Raw genomic sequence first — 16,610 nt, forward strand, 5'->3', positions numbered from 1 at the left:
AATATAACTTTAAATGTAAATATTAAAATTTATAATTTTATGATCCATTTAATTGGATTTTAAAAAAATTTTAGGATTTTAGAGTTTTATTTAATTTAAACATAACTTCTTGATGTAAAAATAAAATTTTATTTTTCTTAAAAAAATTTATTTATTTATTTATTCATTTCTTCAATTCATATTTTGTTTTAGTTCATAACGTTTTAAATTTTAGTTGATATTTTGATCACATATTTAATTCTAATATTTATATTGAGTTTAAATTAAATAGCGCGCGTTTGATTCTAAATTTTATAGTTTTTAATAATGTTAAATAATAAATATTATTAATTGAATTTCCAAACTTTAAAAATTAATCAAGTTAGATTAAACTAACTTTGTTAAATATAATTTATTAAACATCAAAATTTTTGTCATAAAAAACGAGATAAATTCATATAAAAAATTATAACTATATCAGGTGTACATAAAAATTATAACTATATCACAAGATAAATTGAAATGTATGTGTATATAATTATTGCTTAGTATCTTGTTAACTAATTAGTGAATTGAATAGTTTGTTAATTAAAGATTTGAGGATATAAATTTATGGTTGATGATGCTTGATGGTTAGTGGTGATTATATTTGATGAATTTGTTGATGATTTAAAATATGATTATTGTGGTGATTGCTATGGTTACCAAGGAGGGTAAATTGTGTTGAATTGATAGGTTTGGAAGCGAATAGAATAGAACTTTTGAATGAAAATGAGATTTAGGGAGAATTGCAAAATTTGGTTTTGTGCCGAACTTCGACGAGTTATAACCTAGTTTTTGGAATTCCAAATTGATTTCAATTTGTTTTAAATGAAAATTGGGTTCATAAAGTTTATGTCGTTGATAAACCGCTATTTTACAGTTTATTTTGTACTGAATTGAGTGAATTTTATCCATTATTTTCACACTTATTCATAGAATTCACATGTTTTATATTTTCCTTTCTAATTTTATTCTACGATTGAAAACATGCTTTTTTGGCCTTAAATTTGCTAATTTTAATCCTCTCTTATTACCATTTGATGTCGTGATATGTTTGTTAAGTGTTTCCAGGGTTTATAGGGCAGGAATAGCTTAGAGAATGGAAAGGAAGTATGCAAAAGTGGAAGGAACACAAGAAATTGAAGGAATTGCTAAGCTGTCAATCCTGAACTCTTCGTACTAAATCGATCATAACTTGAGCTGCAGAGGTCCGAATGAGGCGGTTCTAATTGCGTTGGAAAGCTAATATCTGGGGCTTCAAAATGATATGCAATTTGTCATAGTTGCCTTGCAGTTAGGTGACTCGCATGCGTCGCCCATGCATGCACGTTGCCGGATCAGCGTGACCAGTGCAGCAAGCAGCGACGCGTACACGTGACTAGAAATTTGCGCAGCGATGCGTATGCGTGACCTTGCATCACGTGCTGCAGATATCAGAAAACACTGGGGGCGATTTCTGAGCTGGTTTTGGCCAGTTCCAAGCCCGAAAACATAGATTAGAGACTGCAGAGTGGGGGATTCATTATACACTTTCATTCATACAATTTTAGGTTTTAGATGTAGTTTTTTAGTCTCTTCTCTCTCTAGGTTTTATGGTTTTTAGGTTTATTTCTTCTCAAATTCATATCTATACCTTGCTTTAATTTAGGTTTCTTCTACTTTTATTTGTTCTATTACTTTTGTTTATCTACTTCTCTTGTTGATTCCTTTATATTGCCAATTTAGTGTATGAATTCCTCTTTTTTCTTTAATCCATATTAATGCAATTTATGTTTCATGTTTCTTATTGCTCAATTACTTTGCTATTGTTATTCCTTTGCATGTTGTTAGTCTTAGATTTTATATTCTCTCATTAGTGTTCTATGTTCTTATTTTATACCTTCCAAATGTTTGATAAAATGTTTGGTTGGGTTTTAAAATAGATTTTTATGTTCTTGACTTTGATTGATTCTTTAGAGACTCTTAAGTTATCAAAAGTCATCTATTGATTGGTGATTGAAAATTGCTAGTTGGCTTAAACTTCACTAAATCTAATCTTTGATTAGGACTTGTGAACTTAAGTTGATTTTAACCACTTGACTTTCCTTCATTATTAGAGGTTAACTAAGTGAAAGTAAAAGGCAATTACCATTACAATTGATGATGATAATAATGATAGGAATTCCAATTCTCAATCCTTGTTGAAACTTTTCATAGTTGTTATTTTATTTCCTTGTTATTTACATTCCTTGCTTATTAAACTCAAAACCCAAAAAGATACAATCTCATAACCAATAATAAACTACACTTCCCTGCAATTCCTTGAGAGACGACCCGAGATTTAAATACTTCGGTTAATTTTATTAGGTTTGCTTAAGTGACAAACAATTTAAATATTGATTGAGGTTTAATTGTCGGTTTAGAACTATACTTGCAACGCAATATTTTTGTGAAAATTTTTACCGAAATTTTTCCTCCGTCAGCCGTTCAAAGAACGGAAGGAAAACGATTTAAAACGATTAAGTTATGCACGTCGAAAGTTTTGGTGTGAAATCTGTAATTATGCAGCTAGACACTCCATGATTATGCAGCTTTCTGGTTGATCTGTTGTTTTTTTTTTTTTGGAAAAACGTACGTCCACGCGTACGTGTGGACGTGTGTGGCCCACGCGTACACGTGGCATGGAATTTTAAACTATGCATGCACGAGTAGCCCTACGCGTGCGAGTAATGGACAAGCACGCATGTCCACGCGTACGCATGACCCACGCATACGCGTGACATGAAGTATTCATTTACGCGTACGCATGACAAGGGGACGCGTGCAAGCTGCATTTTTTACACTTTCACGCGTACGCATGAGCCACGCGTACGCGTGGCCCCTGTTCCAGCAAACATAGTTTTTGAGTTTTAAAATCCTATTTCAAACTTTTAAACCTATATTTTCATTCCTTTAGTCATAAATAATAGTATTAAACCTGATAATCAGATGAAGTTAGGAAATAGGGATAACTTGGAGACGAAATAAAGCTAAAAAGTGATGAATTGATTATGAAATGTTACGGATGATCATGTATGATACTTGGCTTGATTAATTAAATGATCTGAGATACGAGATTCTCTGGGTAAAGTATCGTGACTTGCCACCACATGTACCAGGTTGAAAACTCGATACTCTATTGACCCTATGACGTAAGAGTGATCGGGCACTTATAAATTCTCGGGAATGATACCCCCATTGAGCGATTTGATATATATATGAGAAAAAGCTATGTATAGACTCATGGGAATGCGCATCGAGGGATAGTCCAATGGTTTAGCAAACCGGACTTGTCGGGTTGGTTTGATAACCGACAGATAAGACTCATCAGCCATAGGATAAGCATACATCATGTACATATTACTTGAACTACTTGCTTGTGCTTTAACTGAGTGTGCCTAAGTGCATTTGCTATGTTAAATGTATATTTGCTACTTGCAGTACTTGTAACCTTCTTGTATTTGCTTTTATCTACTTATTTGTCTGTGAAATGTTGTCGCAGATGGAAGTATGGAGGAAAGGGAATAGGACTTAGATTCAAGATTAAGTTTAATTAGGTTTAAATACTCTTAGTAAACCACATTTTATGACTTCTATTTAATATTTTAAGCTCTATAATCTGAGTGTCGGTGTTCTAGGATTGCATCTGGCATTTTCAAGACCTTATATCTTATATGTGCGGTGCCTTTACCATACTGAGAACCTCTGGTTCTCACCCCATACTATGTTATTGTTTTCAGATGCAGGTCGAAAAGCACCTCCTTAGGCGTCCAAGCTTTTGAAGCGAAGTGGTTATCGAGTTGCCTTTTTAGGATTGTGTAGTTATATATATATGTACTTAGCTTTCTCTCTGCATGGCTTGTTCCTTTTGATCCTCTTAGAGGCTTATGGAGAGACAAGATTTTGTTTATGTAAATTTGGGATTTTGGATATGTATTTATATGTGTATATATATATTCTTCGACCAGTCTTGACTTCGTTAGGAGCTTGATCTTTTGTATCTTTGGCCGTCTATTCCTACTTTTGTTACTTTATGCTTGATAGTTACAGTTTTCTTAGCACGCAAGTTAACTCGTTTCCTGAGCATTGCGTTTTTATTTCGTGATTTTTATTTCATCTATTCTTCAAAACTCCTAGTATATTATAATTTTTCTGCTATTATATGTATACATTTTATTTTAGAGGTCGTAATACCACACCAACTCTGTTTTACGGCTTAAGCGTAAAGTTCAGTGTGATAGGGTGTTACACGGATGCACACATGTGAGAGAATTTTTAAAATGGAATAAATTAAACCCAAAAATCAATGCGTCCAGATTTTGAAAAAGTTAAAATTTGAATGTATTTTTAAATTTTCAAAGATTTAAATATTCACAAACCCAAAAATTAAGGATGAATTTATCTTTTTCTCTTTATTAGGATTAACATTTTACTCTAACGATCAAAGAAGCTCTGTTTAGTAGCACTACTAAGTTAATCAATAGTTCAATACACTTTTATGCTTATGTTTGAGTTACATTTTAAACATTTTTTAGTTTAATTTTAATACATTTATAGAATAACATCCGTTTTTTTGAATTATTATTCATGCGATCATTGTAAAAAGATTTTTTTATTGACGTGATATTGTAATTGAATACATGTATAAAATTATTTTATATTGATAGTACATTAAAATTAAAATTTTAAAAATTATTTAAACATTGGCTTAGTTAGGAGACTACTGAAGACGTCTTTTTATTAAAATATTAGATAAATTAATTTGGGTTAATTCATTATCCACTAACAAAAACTTTGAAATAGAGTTGAGATTTGCTACGAATTAATCATCTATTAGATTAAGAATGTCGTGAAAAACAAAAAAAATATTAAATAAAGTATAGACTCAAATGATAACGCCGTTCAAAAGAAAAAAGAAGTAAAGTAATGACAATAACCAACAAAATCGATAATATTAGTGAAAAAAAAAGAGAAAACAATTGATAATAATAAATATTTTTTACATAATAGTTGCTATGGTATTTTTAATATGTACCTAATTTATTGAAAAGATAAATAAATAATGTTTAATAAATTTTGAACATTTAATTTTTTATATAAAAAAATAAATTAGACAAATTAAGCACTAAAAAATTAATTTTTTTTTGCATAAACGAATTAAAAAGGAAATAAGTTCAAAATAACTCCAGCCAAGCGACTATGGCAAGAGAGGAGAGATCTATATATAATAGAGATGGCCTGGGAAAATAAGCCAAGAAAAAATATATAGAATCATAATGGGCTTAATGTGTGAAAATTTTAATATTCATTTATAATTATTAGAATCGAAGTAATAATTAATTCAGTCAAAGAATTGAGTCACTAATTTATTGTTGTGAATTATAATTTTGTGAAATATATTTTTTAAATAGACTTGTTAGTTTTCGGACTTTTAAATAAGCCAAATTTAAACATAAAAAGACTATAATAGATAACAAGATTAGAATTGGATTATATATTTATAATATGATTGAGTTAAGTTTGTCTACGGTAATGTTCAGCTCGGTCTATTTCTCTTCTTGTTATGATTTAGAGTTTAAAATTTAAAAAGTTATTTCGTTGTGATTTTATATAACCAATTTATGTTAAAAGAGATGATAATATGAAAAAAATTAAATAGAGCATAAAAAAAATAATTCACATAAAAGGGCCGAGTCAAATTTTTTTTATGGATGAATTAAACAACTCTTAATTTTAGATATTTTTCACTCACGCACACCACACTCACACACAATACAAATTTTATCATATCCAATTATAACTGGAAATCAAACTTGGGATGTAATTATATAAGGCCAACAAATAAGTTAGGTACTAAATTTCTGCCACAGAACCGAGTCTCTTTGAATAGTTTTGATAAGGGGGGCAAGTCAAATTTAAAGAAAAAAACAAAAGAAAATCTACAAACCTTAAAAAACTGTCACAATAAACTTTTTTTTCTTAATTTTTAAAGCAACAGTATCTTCAATACAAACCTTAAAAAGGTGTTAATAAAAAAATTAGAAAGGCCGTAAAAAATATATATTCGTTTGAGATTGGACCATGCCAATAAGTATTGTGAATTTGTGGCTTTCATTTTTCAAAAGCCAATGCCAAATAAAAAAAAAAAAGAAATATAAAAGAAAATGTTATTATATATTGCCGTGTAGCATTTCAGGACATTCAATAGTGCTCACATTTTTTATGCTTTGAGGACCATAGTAGCCATTATATTAATTAACGATGTAAGGATGAATTGAATTTCATTTAAAAAAAAATTGTTAAAAAGTGATAATAAAATTAATAAAAAATTATGGTGGTAATCTTTTTGAAAGAAGATAATATGAAGAGAAATGTAAATTTTTAGATTTTTTTTTATATCTTTCAAAAAGCTTTGTACAATATATTTTTTTTTTTTTTTACAATGCATAAATTTCATTCATGTATATTCAAATAAATGTAACAATCATAAAAGATTGAAAGAAAGAAGGTTACAAATTAGATAGTATTTCAGTTTCACAATGTGAAATTACTAAAAGTTCTCAATTATTATGTCATAGACTGATTTGCACATAATTCAAAAGCTTTATTGTTAGTGTTATATATTCTTCTAAATTCTAATATTGATAAAAGAAAAAAAATATTATATATTCTTCTAGTATATACTTAACTCTTGGCTTTTTATATTGGTTAAGGGAGCATGCATCTTTGCACGCTTTATGATTCCTTGTATGTAGCTACCATTTATAATTTTATTTTATTAAACATTCTCAACCTCTGTATATATATATATATAAGAAGGGTGTTAGATAAAATAATTTATACTTTTTTCCATTGCCACCTTTACATTATTCTTTTTATTTTCTATATATATATATATATATATTCGCTTCTTTCTTTTTAGTTGCACGGACCTGCATGCTGATGAGTAGTCATATGATGACTAATTCAAAAGCCTATCTTTCTTTTCTTATTTTTGCTTCTCTCTTATCTTCTCATGTCTTGACTCATGAATTATCCGAAGGTGAGTTTTCTCTTGCTTCTTTAATTTCACCTACATGATATAATTTTCATTTTTTTAATTAATTAGCACATATATATATTAAAAATATTATGTACATATACAAATTTAACCATTAAATCAGTCATTATATATTTAATTTATTTTTAATATATATTTATATTTTAATATGTATTTTATATTTATAATCAGTTCAAAAAGTAAAATTAATAATGAAAATCAATAACTTCTTATAAGATAGTCGAAACAATTTTAACTTCATATGCATATTATTATTATTATTATCCAATTATGTATGCTCCCTTCATTTATTAATCCTTCCTGCATAATAAAATTCCCATTTTCATATTCTTGTGTTTAATTATTTTGGAAGCAACTTTATTCTTTAACATTAGGTATAATTTTTTTAAACATTGCTACAATCTTAACTTTCTTATTTTTTTATTCTCTTATTTATCCATTAGAGAAAATAATTTCAGTACATAATATTATATTTTATGAATTAGAAAATTCAACAGGTAGTTATGGTGGTTACCATTTCAAGAATTTTCAATGGACTATGCCTTCTGAGCTACCTAAAGCTAAAAAGAATCAATATACTACTTATTCACTTGGTTATTTTCTTAGTGGAAGGCGTCTTAAGCGTCGTCGTATGAATCCTTCTCTTCGTCGTCCTCATCGTATTAATCCTCCTCCTCCTCCCCTTCCTTCTATTTTTTCTCGTCGTCGTCGCATTAATTCTCCTCCTCACAACTAAATAAAATGTTTAGGTCATCCACTTGACTCTACGTCTATGGTGCCACTACCTACACCTCCACCAATATCCGTTCTTAACCATTGGATGGTTTCATATATAACGAGTTCTACAGTGTAGAATTATATTTTTTTTTCTACATGTATAGAAAACAAATGTTACAAAAGTATGGACTTCTCTCAGACAATTTGTTAAAAAGTGTTGATGATCTAGCAAGTGTCAAGTGTCTTGTGAGAAATAAGATCATTATTTATATATAATAGTAGTTATTATTAAAAAAATAAGATCATTATTAAACTTGTGGTTAGATTAAGTTGGTTAATTAATTTTAATTTAAAAAATAAAAAAACAATATTTATATATAATATGTAATTGAACTGGGCTTGTACATGACTATATATTGAAAGGCAGGGCAATAACAATGTTTTATTTTAAGGAAGATGGTCCCATAAAGACGCGTAAAACATTTTTTGTAAAGATATTTATATGTCATATTATTATTAGACGTATTAATGAATCGATTATTTTCAAATTTTTTAACAAATTAGAATAAAACCGATTTTTATATAACAATAATAATAAACCCAATTGTTATCAGATTCGGTCGAACCGATTAATTTACATAACCCACTGGATTATGTTTTTTTTGTTTTTGTTTTTGATAAAAATCAGGGATATATTTATCTTTTTTATCAAAAAATTTAAACATAATTCAATTTAGATTGTGTAAATTGGTCGGATCAAATCGAATTTAATAATTATAGTGCAGATAATTGGATTTATTATTGTTGCTATAATAAACCGATTTTAATCTCGTTTATTAAAAAATAAATTATTAGCTGATTTAATAAAGATATCTAATAATATCATGATATATATAAACGCCTTTAAAAAAAATATTTTAGTGTCTTTATCGAAGTGTACTCTTTATTTTAATTATCTTTTCTGGAGTAAAGCATTGTGTCTTCGCTTCTACTTTTTTTTTAGTTTCAAAACTTTTATAACTAGTAAAAATAATTTTAACAAAGTAGTTTAGTATAATTTTATTATTAATATAATACATTAATAATTCATTAATTAATATTATTTAAGATACACTAATTTATAATTCAAAATTAAATAAACTTTACTTTAAATTAATAAATATAACTCTAAATTTAAATATTAAAATTTATAATTTTATAATCCATTTAATTGGATTTTAAAAAAATTTTAGGATTTTAAAGTTTTATTTAATTTAAATATAACCTCTTGATGTAAAAATAAAATTTTATTTTTCTTAAAAAATAATTTTTATTTATTTATTCATTTCTTCAATTCATATTTTGTTTTATTTCATAACGTGTTAAATTTTAGTTGATATTTTGATCACATATTTAATTCTAATAGTTATATTGAGTTTAAATTAAATAGCGTTTGATTCTAAATTATAATTTTTAAATTATATATTTTTGAATAATGTTAAATAATAAATATTATTAATTGAATTTCCAAACTTTAAAATTAATCAAGTTAGATTAAACTAATTTTGTTAAATATAATTTATTAAACATTAAAATTTTTGTCATTAAAAACGAGATAAATTCATTTACAGAGTTATAACTATTTCAGGTGTACATAAAAAATTTACTATTTAAATCAGTCACTTATATTATAAATATATATTAAAATATAAAATATTTATTAAAAATAACTTAAATAATATATATTTATACACAAATATATAATAATAATTGATTGTTGACGTGTATATAGTATTTTTATAAAAACTAATTCACAAACATAAAAACAAAATTATAATTGGATGGAAACCACCTTATTTGCCTTTTTTTAAAAAAAAGGTTAACTTTAATATTTAATGATGCTTTAAGTTATTTTTAAAAAACATTATTTTTTTAAAATTTATTTAAGACCAATTTTTCTAATAAGTTTCGCAACCAAAATAAATGAACTTATTCATAGGTTTTAACCGTTAATGCGCCAAAAGAGGAAAACAATAAAAACATGCTACTTTAACCAAAAAAAAAGTAAAAAATCTTTTTTACTCATGCCTTTTAATAATAGAGTCTTCTTTAGACCCCGTCCAATTATATTTTACAAATATTATTTTTTTACAAATTTTTAAGATTAGCTCTTATAATTAGAGTAAAATGTCTGAACTAACTTATTTACATTTGTTGTCTTAAAAAGTTTTATTGGTATTTAAAAAAAATTAATTTATTCAAAATATAAATTTTTAGGAGTTTATTTTTCACTTTACTTAATTTTTAATTAATCACACTTAATCTAACTACTAGGGGTGTTTATACGCCGGGTGAAATCGAATTTGTTCTGACCCAAATCTGATCTTAAATATACACTGGGTCTAATTTTTAGACATTAACCCGATCCTAAACTCGATGAAACATAAACATTTTCAGACCACAAATATACCGAGTCCAAATCAAGTAAAAACCGGATCTTTAAAGTTTTAATAATAATTTATAAAAAAACTTATTTATAAAGAAATTTATTTATGATGCACTTATTTATAAAGAAGAAACTTGTTACCGAAAAGTTGATATCTGTATTTGAACTTGAATTTGTCTATAAATTCTAATTTGATGCTTCTTTGATCTATTTTTTAATTCAATAAGTGTGATTAAAATAAAACAATAAGCTTATAATTAATATAACATAATATTGAAATTAATTTAAAACATATATGAAGGTTGTAGAAGGTTAGAGAAGGGGGTTGAATCTATGAGCTTCTTTTACTTTAATGAAATACCCCTTTGATTACAAGCTTTCAGTCTGAATCTGTTTGAACCCAGCAGCATGATGGAATTTCCACTATAGTTAAAGTATTACATACACCAATTCCACAGAATTGACACAATCCTTTCACTTTCAAGTTCTAACCTTACTTGACTTGGCTATGCTAATACCTAACTCTTCATTCTTAGTGCTTACCCAACTAAAAAAGGGGTACCTCAAAGGTACTGGATACAAAACAATAGAAACAGCCTAAAGAAATCTGAAATACTCTAGGTTTTTCACTCAAGTATATTACTCAGCCTTTTATCACTCTTTGGCTTTTTCATAAGCTTTCTCTTTCTGCCTTTTACCTCTCAATAAATTACAGAAAGATATACATTAAAAATAAAATTACAATATGTAAAACATGAAGGAAATTGATGCTTCAACAGCCTTTGTTGTTATGTGATGAACCAGATTTACTTGACTCTGATTTAGTTTCTCATTCTGGCGGAATGCTCCTTTGATTAGGAAGCACTGTCAAAGTTGATGAACTTTTTCAGAGAACACTTCTCAGAACATGAACTTCAAAACCCTGGTTCTCTCTCTTTACCTTCAGAAGAGTGAACAATTTTCTTTTGTATCTCCTTGTATGTTGCTGAGTTGCTCTCTTCCAAGTCAACTCCTCAAACTGTGTGCTACCAACATACCATTTCACTCTTTTCAATAAATTCCTAATTTAGGAATTTTGAATCTGACCCTCTTAGTTGACCGAAGGTCTCAAGGAAGCAATGAAACATTTGTTCAATGGTAATCCTATATCTGAACCATTAAAAGTGTGCTTTGGCTCCAAGAAACTTTGTGAACCATTGATTTATAGCAGTAGAGATCAAAGACTTCTTTCTTCATTTAACCAAAAATGGTATCGCAGAAAGTTGGAGAAGGAGTGAAGAAATTAACATGAATGCAAATGGAAATAAATCACCTTTATCTTCTGACTTAGCTTAATACGACTTGATTTTGGCGATTAGACATTTGCTTTTTGCTTAACCTTTCTCTTTTTTTCTTCTTTGATGAAATGAGCAAGAGGAAGAACAAAGCTTTTTCTCTCTTTTTCTCTGAGGTTCTGACCGAAGCAAACTTGTGAGGTGTATTGGGAATGCTTCAGCTTGATGAATGCTAATTGAGCTTGGATTGGATATCTTTCCATTCAATCCAGCTGATTTTTGCAATATTCCTTTGGGCTTTGAGTGTTTGAGAGCCCATTGAGAGACTTGGTTATTTTTCTATCTGTTTTGACTGCTGCAACTATTTTATTTCTTTGGCTTGCATCACTTTAGCAAACACAATTAACAACTAATTGAATGATTAACCCAATAATGTTTGTCATCATTATTGATATTAGTTAATTTCTCAACCCAACAATCTCTCCCTTAATGACAAACATAATTGAAACAATGATCATAAGGAATTGAATTTGGATAAAGTTAAGAAACTTCCCTTTGAGTGAGGTCACTTGCTTTTGTGTTGCTCCCCCTTTCTTTTTCAAGAGTAGCTCCCCCTAGATTTATGCTCTTTTTTTCTTTCCTGTTTGCATGTACTCATAGGAAACATAATAATATACTACATGCACTATGTTAACCATGGATGAAGTAATCAGCAAGATTTTCAAACAGTTTAACCTCTCATGAACCTGCATCAAGGGATTTTGCAAATTAAACAACAAAATATCTATCTCAAGATTGAACAAAACATATAAACAATAATCACAATTGTCCAGCCCAAACTTTGACAGATTACAAAACTGCTCAAAATTGAACAAAGCAGAGCATTAAGGCTCACAAAGGCATGACCAAGCAATAAATCTTGTGAGGTGAGGTCAAATATGATTATTACAGCGTGCTCATAGTGGCATCAAGCTTTCAAGTTCAATTCGCAAAAAAATGTCACAACAGCAAATATTCACATGCAACTATACAGTAGACAACTATGCAACTACTCTCCTTTTTGTCATCAAAGATGGAACAAAAGTGAGCTAAAGCCTACAACGAAGTATTAGTGCAAAGTCTAAAAACAATTAGGTAATTAACTAAGTGCAACAGTAGTTAAACGTATTACAGTCATCCAAAATAAAACATAGAGTAGTTCAAAAGTAAATGACAACAGTTTTCATGAGACAAAAGTAAACACAAGGCAGTATTAATTATGAGACAATTTCAGGCATCTGAGCCATCCTCCTCAGAATTAGCCTCTTCATCAGCATCAGTGGCAGCATCTTCATCCTGTTGGAGATTATCAATGAACTTCATGAAAGAAGCCACTCTATCTCTTAATTTTCTCAGGAAGTTCTCATGCTTGCTTGCTAGCTTCCTATGTTATTTGCTCATAGCAATCATATGGTTTGACTAGGAGACAAATTCTTGTATCACATCCTTAACAATTTCAAATAGAGCAGATTTTGTCCAATTGAGACTGAGATACCCTCGGTAGAAGGTGGGGGAGAATACTGAGGAATGGATTCATCATCATCATCATCTAGAACCACCCTTTCAGAGCGAGTGGGTCCCTTTCTCTGCTGTTTCACTGAACCACCTTCTTTTAGATATGAGTGTCTATTTTCATATGGCTCATTGGACAAAGCAACACCAAAATGTTCAAAAATACAAGTTAAGAACATGCCATAAAGAAGAGCTTTGTCTTTCTCACTTCGAACAGAATCAAACATATATCTAACCATTAAATAAGCAAAAGAGATTTCTGTTTTTGTGAGAATAGCATACAAAACAAGAGTATCAGTGTAAGATACCCTTTGGTATGAACAACTCTGAGGAAGGATAATATGATTTACTATATGGTGCAGCTGAGCCCGATTATAACCCAAGGCCTTGTGAGTGGGTGTGATACCATCAATCAGAGAAATGTGTTCACATACATAAGCCAGAGTATCATTAAAAGAGACACCAACTCCTTCATCCTACTTACCCGAAGTATATGCACAAGCCCCAATATCAGTGTACTTCAAGGAATCACTGATAGTTTCATTGTTTAACACAATGTCTCATCCTTTGACATAAGAATGAACACTGCCCTCATGATAAGTCATATTTGCATAAAACTCTTTGACTAAAAGTGGGTACACTGGCTTTTTGATGTTAAAGAGATGATTCCAGTCCAGAAATTTTAAATTTTTAACAAAAGAAAAATCTTTCTTTTTCAGATTGGGTAAATCAGCAAGATAAGTGAGACACAGGGTACGGTACTTAATAACTCCTTCATAAAAATCATTATTCATGGCAGACCTAAAACTGTGAGGGTTGTAGTTTAAATGGAAGGTCATGAAGTGTGATTTGTGTGCAAAGGGATCAATGGAAGGCTTTTTGAGGAGAGAGGTTTAGTAACTGCTAAAAAATAGAAGTTTCTTGTACCCATGCAGCTGTATCACTATGACTAGACATAGAAAAGACTTGACATCACAAAAATTTATTTGATTTTATTTAAATATTGAAAAGTAAAATAAATTAAAATTAAAAAAATGAAACCTTTTTACTAAAAGACAAAATAAAAGGACATGTGGACAATGTAACACTCATTTGGGCCCAGAGATGGTTTAAATTAAGGAAACACATCGGATCACACAGAATCTAAATTTTAAGGTTGGCCCAACTGATTCCACACATGCATAAAAGCCCAAAAAATGAAGTTCTCAAAGATGGTTCTTCATTTGCCCAGAATTGTCTCATCCCAACCTGTGAGACAAAAACTTCAGCAAATACATCAGCAATGCGCAAATAATGAATAATGACTTAAAATCCCTAGTTTAGTCCTAAGCATGCAGAATCTATCTTCAACTAGTGGTTTGGTAAAAATATCTGCTAATTGGTCCTCTGATTTAACAAATTGAATGCTAATATTCTCCTTTTGAACATGTTCTCTTATTGAGTGAAATCTCACTTCAATATGTTTAGTTCTAGAGTGCAAAACATGATTTTTTGAAATATAAATGACATTCATTATCACACAGCAAGAAAATATTTTCAGCATTTAATTTATAATCAGCAAGTTGAGTTTTCAACCAAATAAGCTGAGAACAGCAAGAAGAAGCAGCTGTACACTCAGCCTCTGCAATGGATAAAGCCACTGTGGAGTGCTTCTTACTTGACCATACGTTCAGAGACTTTCCAAGGAAGCAACAAATGCCTGATGTACTCCTCCTATCAACTCTATCTCCAGCAAAATCTGCATCACAATAACCAACTAAAGAAAAATCATCAATCTTAGGATACCATAAACCAAAATTGGATGTGCCATGAACATATCTAATGATCCTCTTAACTGCAGAAAGATGTACTCTTTTGGTTTTGATTGAAATCTTGAACACATTCCAACACTTTGCACAATATCAGGTCTAGAGGAAGTTAAGTACATAAGAGAGCCAATCATTCCTCTATACCTAGTCTCATCTACATCTTTCTCAGTTTCTCCCTTTTCTAATTTTGAATTAGAGTGCATGGGAGTTTCCATGGGTTTGCCATTATCCATACCAAATTTTTTAACTAGTTTCTTGCCATACTTCTCTTGGTGAATAAAAATACCATTTTCAATTTGCTTAATTTGAAACCCAAGCAAAAAATTATGTTCACCCATCATACTCATGTCAAATTTACTTGTCACGAGTTTTCCAAATTCAGTACAAAGGGATTCATTGGCTGATCCAAAAATAATGTCATCAACATAAATTTGGACTAGAATGAAAGAATCATTAGAATTCTTGATAAATAAAGTAGTGTCTGTGGTACCTCTTTGAAAACCATTTTTCAAAAGAAAAGAGCTAAGTCTCTCATACCAAGCTCTAGGAGCTTATCTTAAACCATAGAGAGCTTTAAATAGTTTGAAAATATGGTTAGAAAATTTCTTATTTTCAAAACCAGGCGGCTATGTCACATACACTTCTCTATCTATCACACCATTCAAGAACGCACATTTCACATCCATTTGATATAATTTAAAACCACAAAAAGCAACATAAACTAGAAGAAGTCTTATGGCTTCCATTTGGATAACATGGGCAAAGGATTCATCAAAATCTATTCCCTCTTCTTGGTCATATCCATGTGCCACTAGCCTTGCTTTGTTTTTTACAATGCTACCATATTCTCCTAGCTTGTTCTGAAATATCCACTTGGTACCAGTCACTTTCTTTCTATTTGGCTTTGGAACAAGTGTCCAAACTTGGTTCTTTTCAAACTCATAAAGCTCTTCCTCCATTGCCTTTACCCAAGAGAGATCATCAAGAGCTTCCTTGATGTTTTGAGGCTCCATTTGAGAGAAAAAAAGCAATGTTTATTTCTTCATTTGCTTTTCTAGTGGAGAAACGAGTTTTGACACCTTGTGAGACATCCCCAATGACAAACTCCTGAGGATAGTTCTTGAGGAATCTCCATTCACGAGGTCTTGTGGATTTAGAAGTAGATTCAGCCACTGAAGGATTCAATGAACTGGTGGTTTCACGATTTTCACCAGATTCATGAGACAAAATAGAATTGTCTCGTGCAGGATTTTCTGTAGCTGCAGTTTCAGATTCATTTAGCTCAGAATTTTCACTCTCATGATTTTGGCCCTTTTCATAATATTTTTTAGCCTGGTTTCCTGCATCACAATCCTCCAAAATACTTTGAACCAAGTTAGTATCACAAAATGTAACATGTATGGACTCCTCAATTATTCTAGCATCTTGATGATAAACTCTATATGCTTTACTAGTTGTGGAATATCCTACAAATAAACACTCATATGCCTTTGGATCAAAATTTTCCAAATTATCTTTGTTATTTAGAACAAAACATTTGCATCCAAATATATGCAAGTAATTTAAATTTGGTAGGTGACCTTTCCAAAGTTCATAAGGTGTTTTCTTCAAAAATATCCTTATGATAGTTCTATTCAAAATGTGGCAAGCTGTGTTAACTGCTCCATCTCAAAGGAATTTTGAAACATTAGTCTCACAAAGCATGGCGCTTGTCATTTCTTGAATGCTTCTATTTC

At 29.7% G+C, this 16,610-nt stretch overlaps 1 long non-coding RNA gene across 1 annotated transcript; it reads left to right on the forward strand.

Annotated features, from left to right (window-relative positions):
- Positions 1-6,898: 6,898 nt before the first annotated feature.
- Positions 6,899-8,129, forward strand: LOC112710256 (uncharacterized). The gene is made up of 2 exons (XR_003156771.2): positions 6,899-7,081; positions 7,597-8,129. It is a non-coding gene; the product is annotated as an uncharacterized lncRNA (long non-coding RNA).
- Positions 8,130-16,610: the final 8,481 nt, after the last annotated feature.

The sequence above is a fragment of the Arachis hypogaea genome, chromosome 9 (genome assembly GCF_003086295.3).
Source record: "Arachis hypogaea cultivar Tifrunner chromosome 9, arahy.Tifrunner.gnm2.J5K5, whole genome shotgun sequence".
In the NCBI taxonomy this organism is placed as follows: domain Eukaryota; kingdom Viridiplantae; phylum Streptophyta; class Magnoliopsida; order Fabales; family Fabaceae; genus Arachis; species Arachis hypogaea.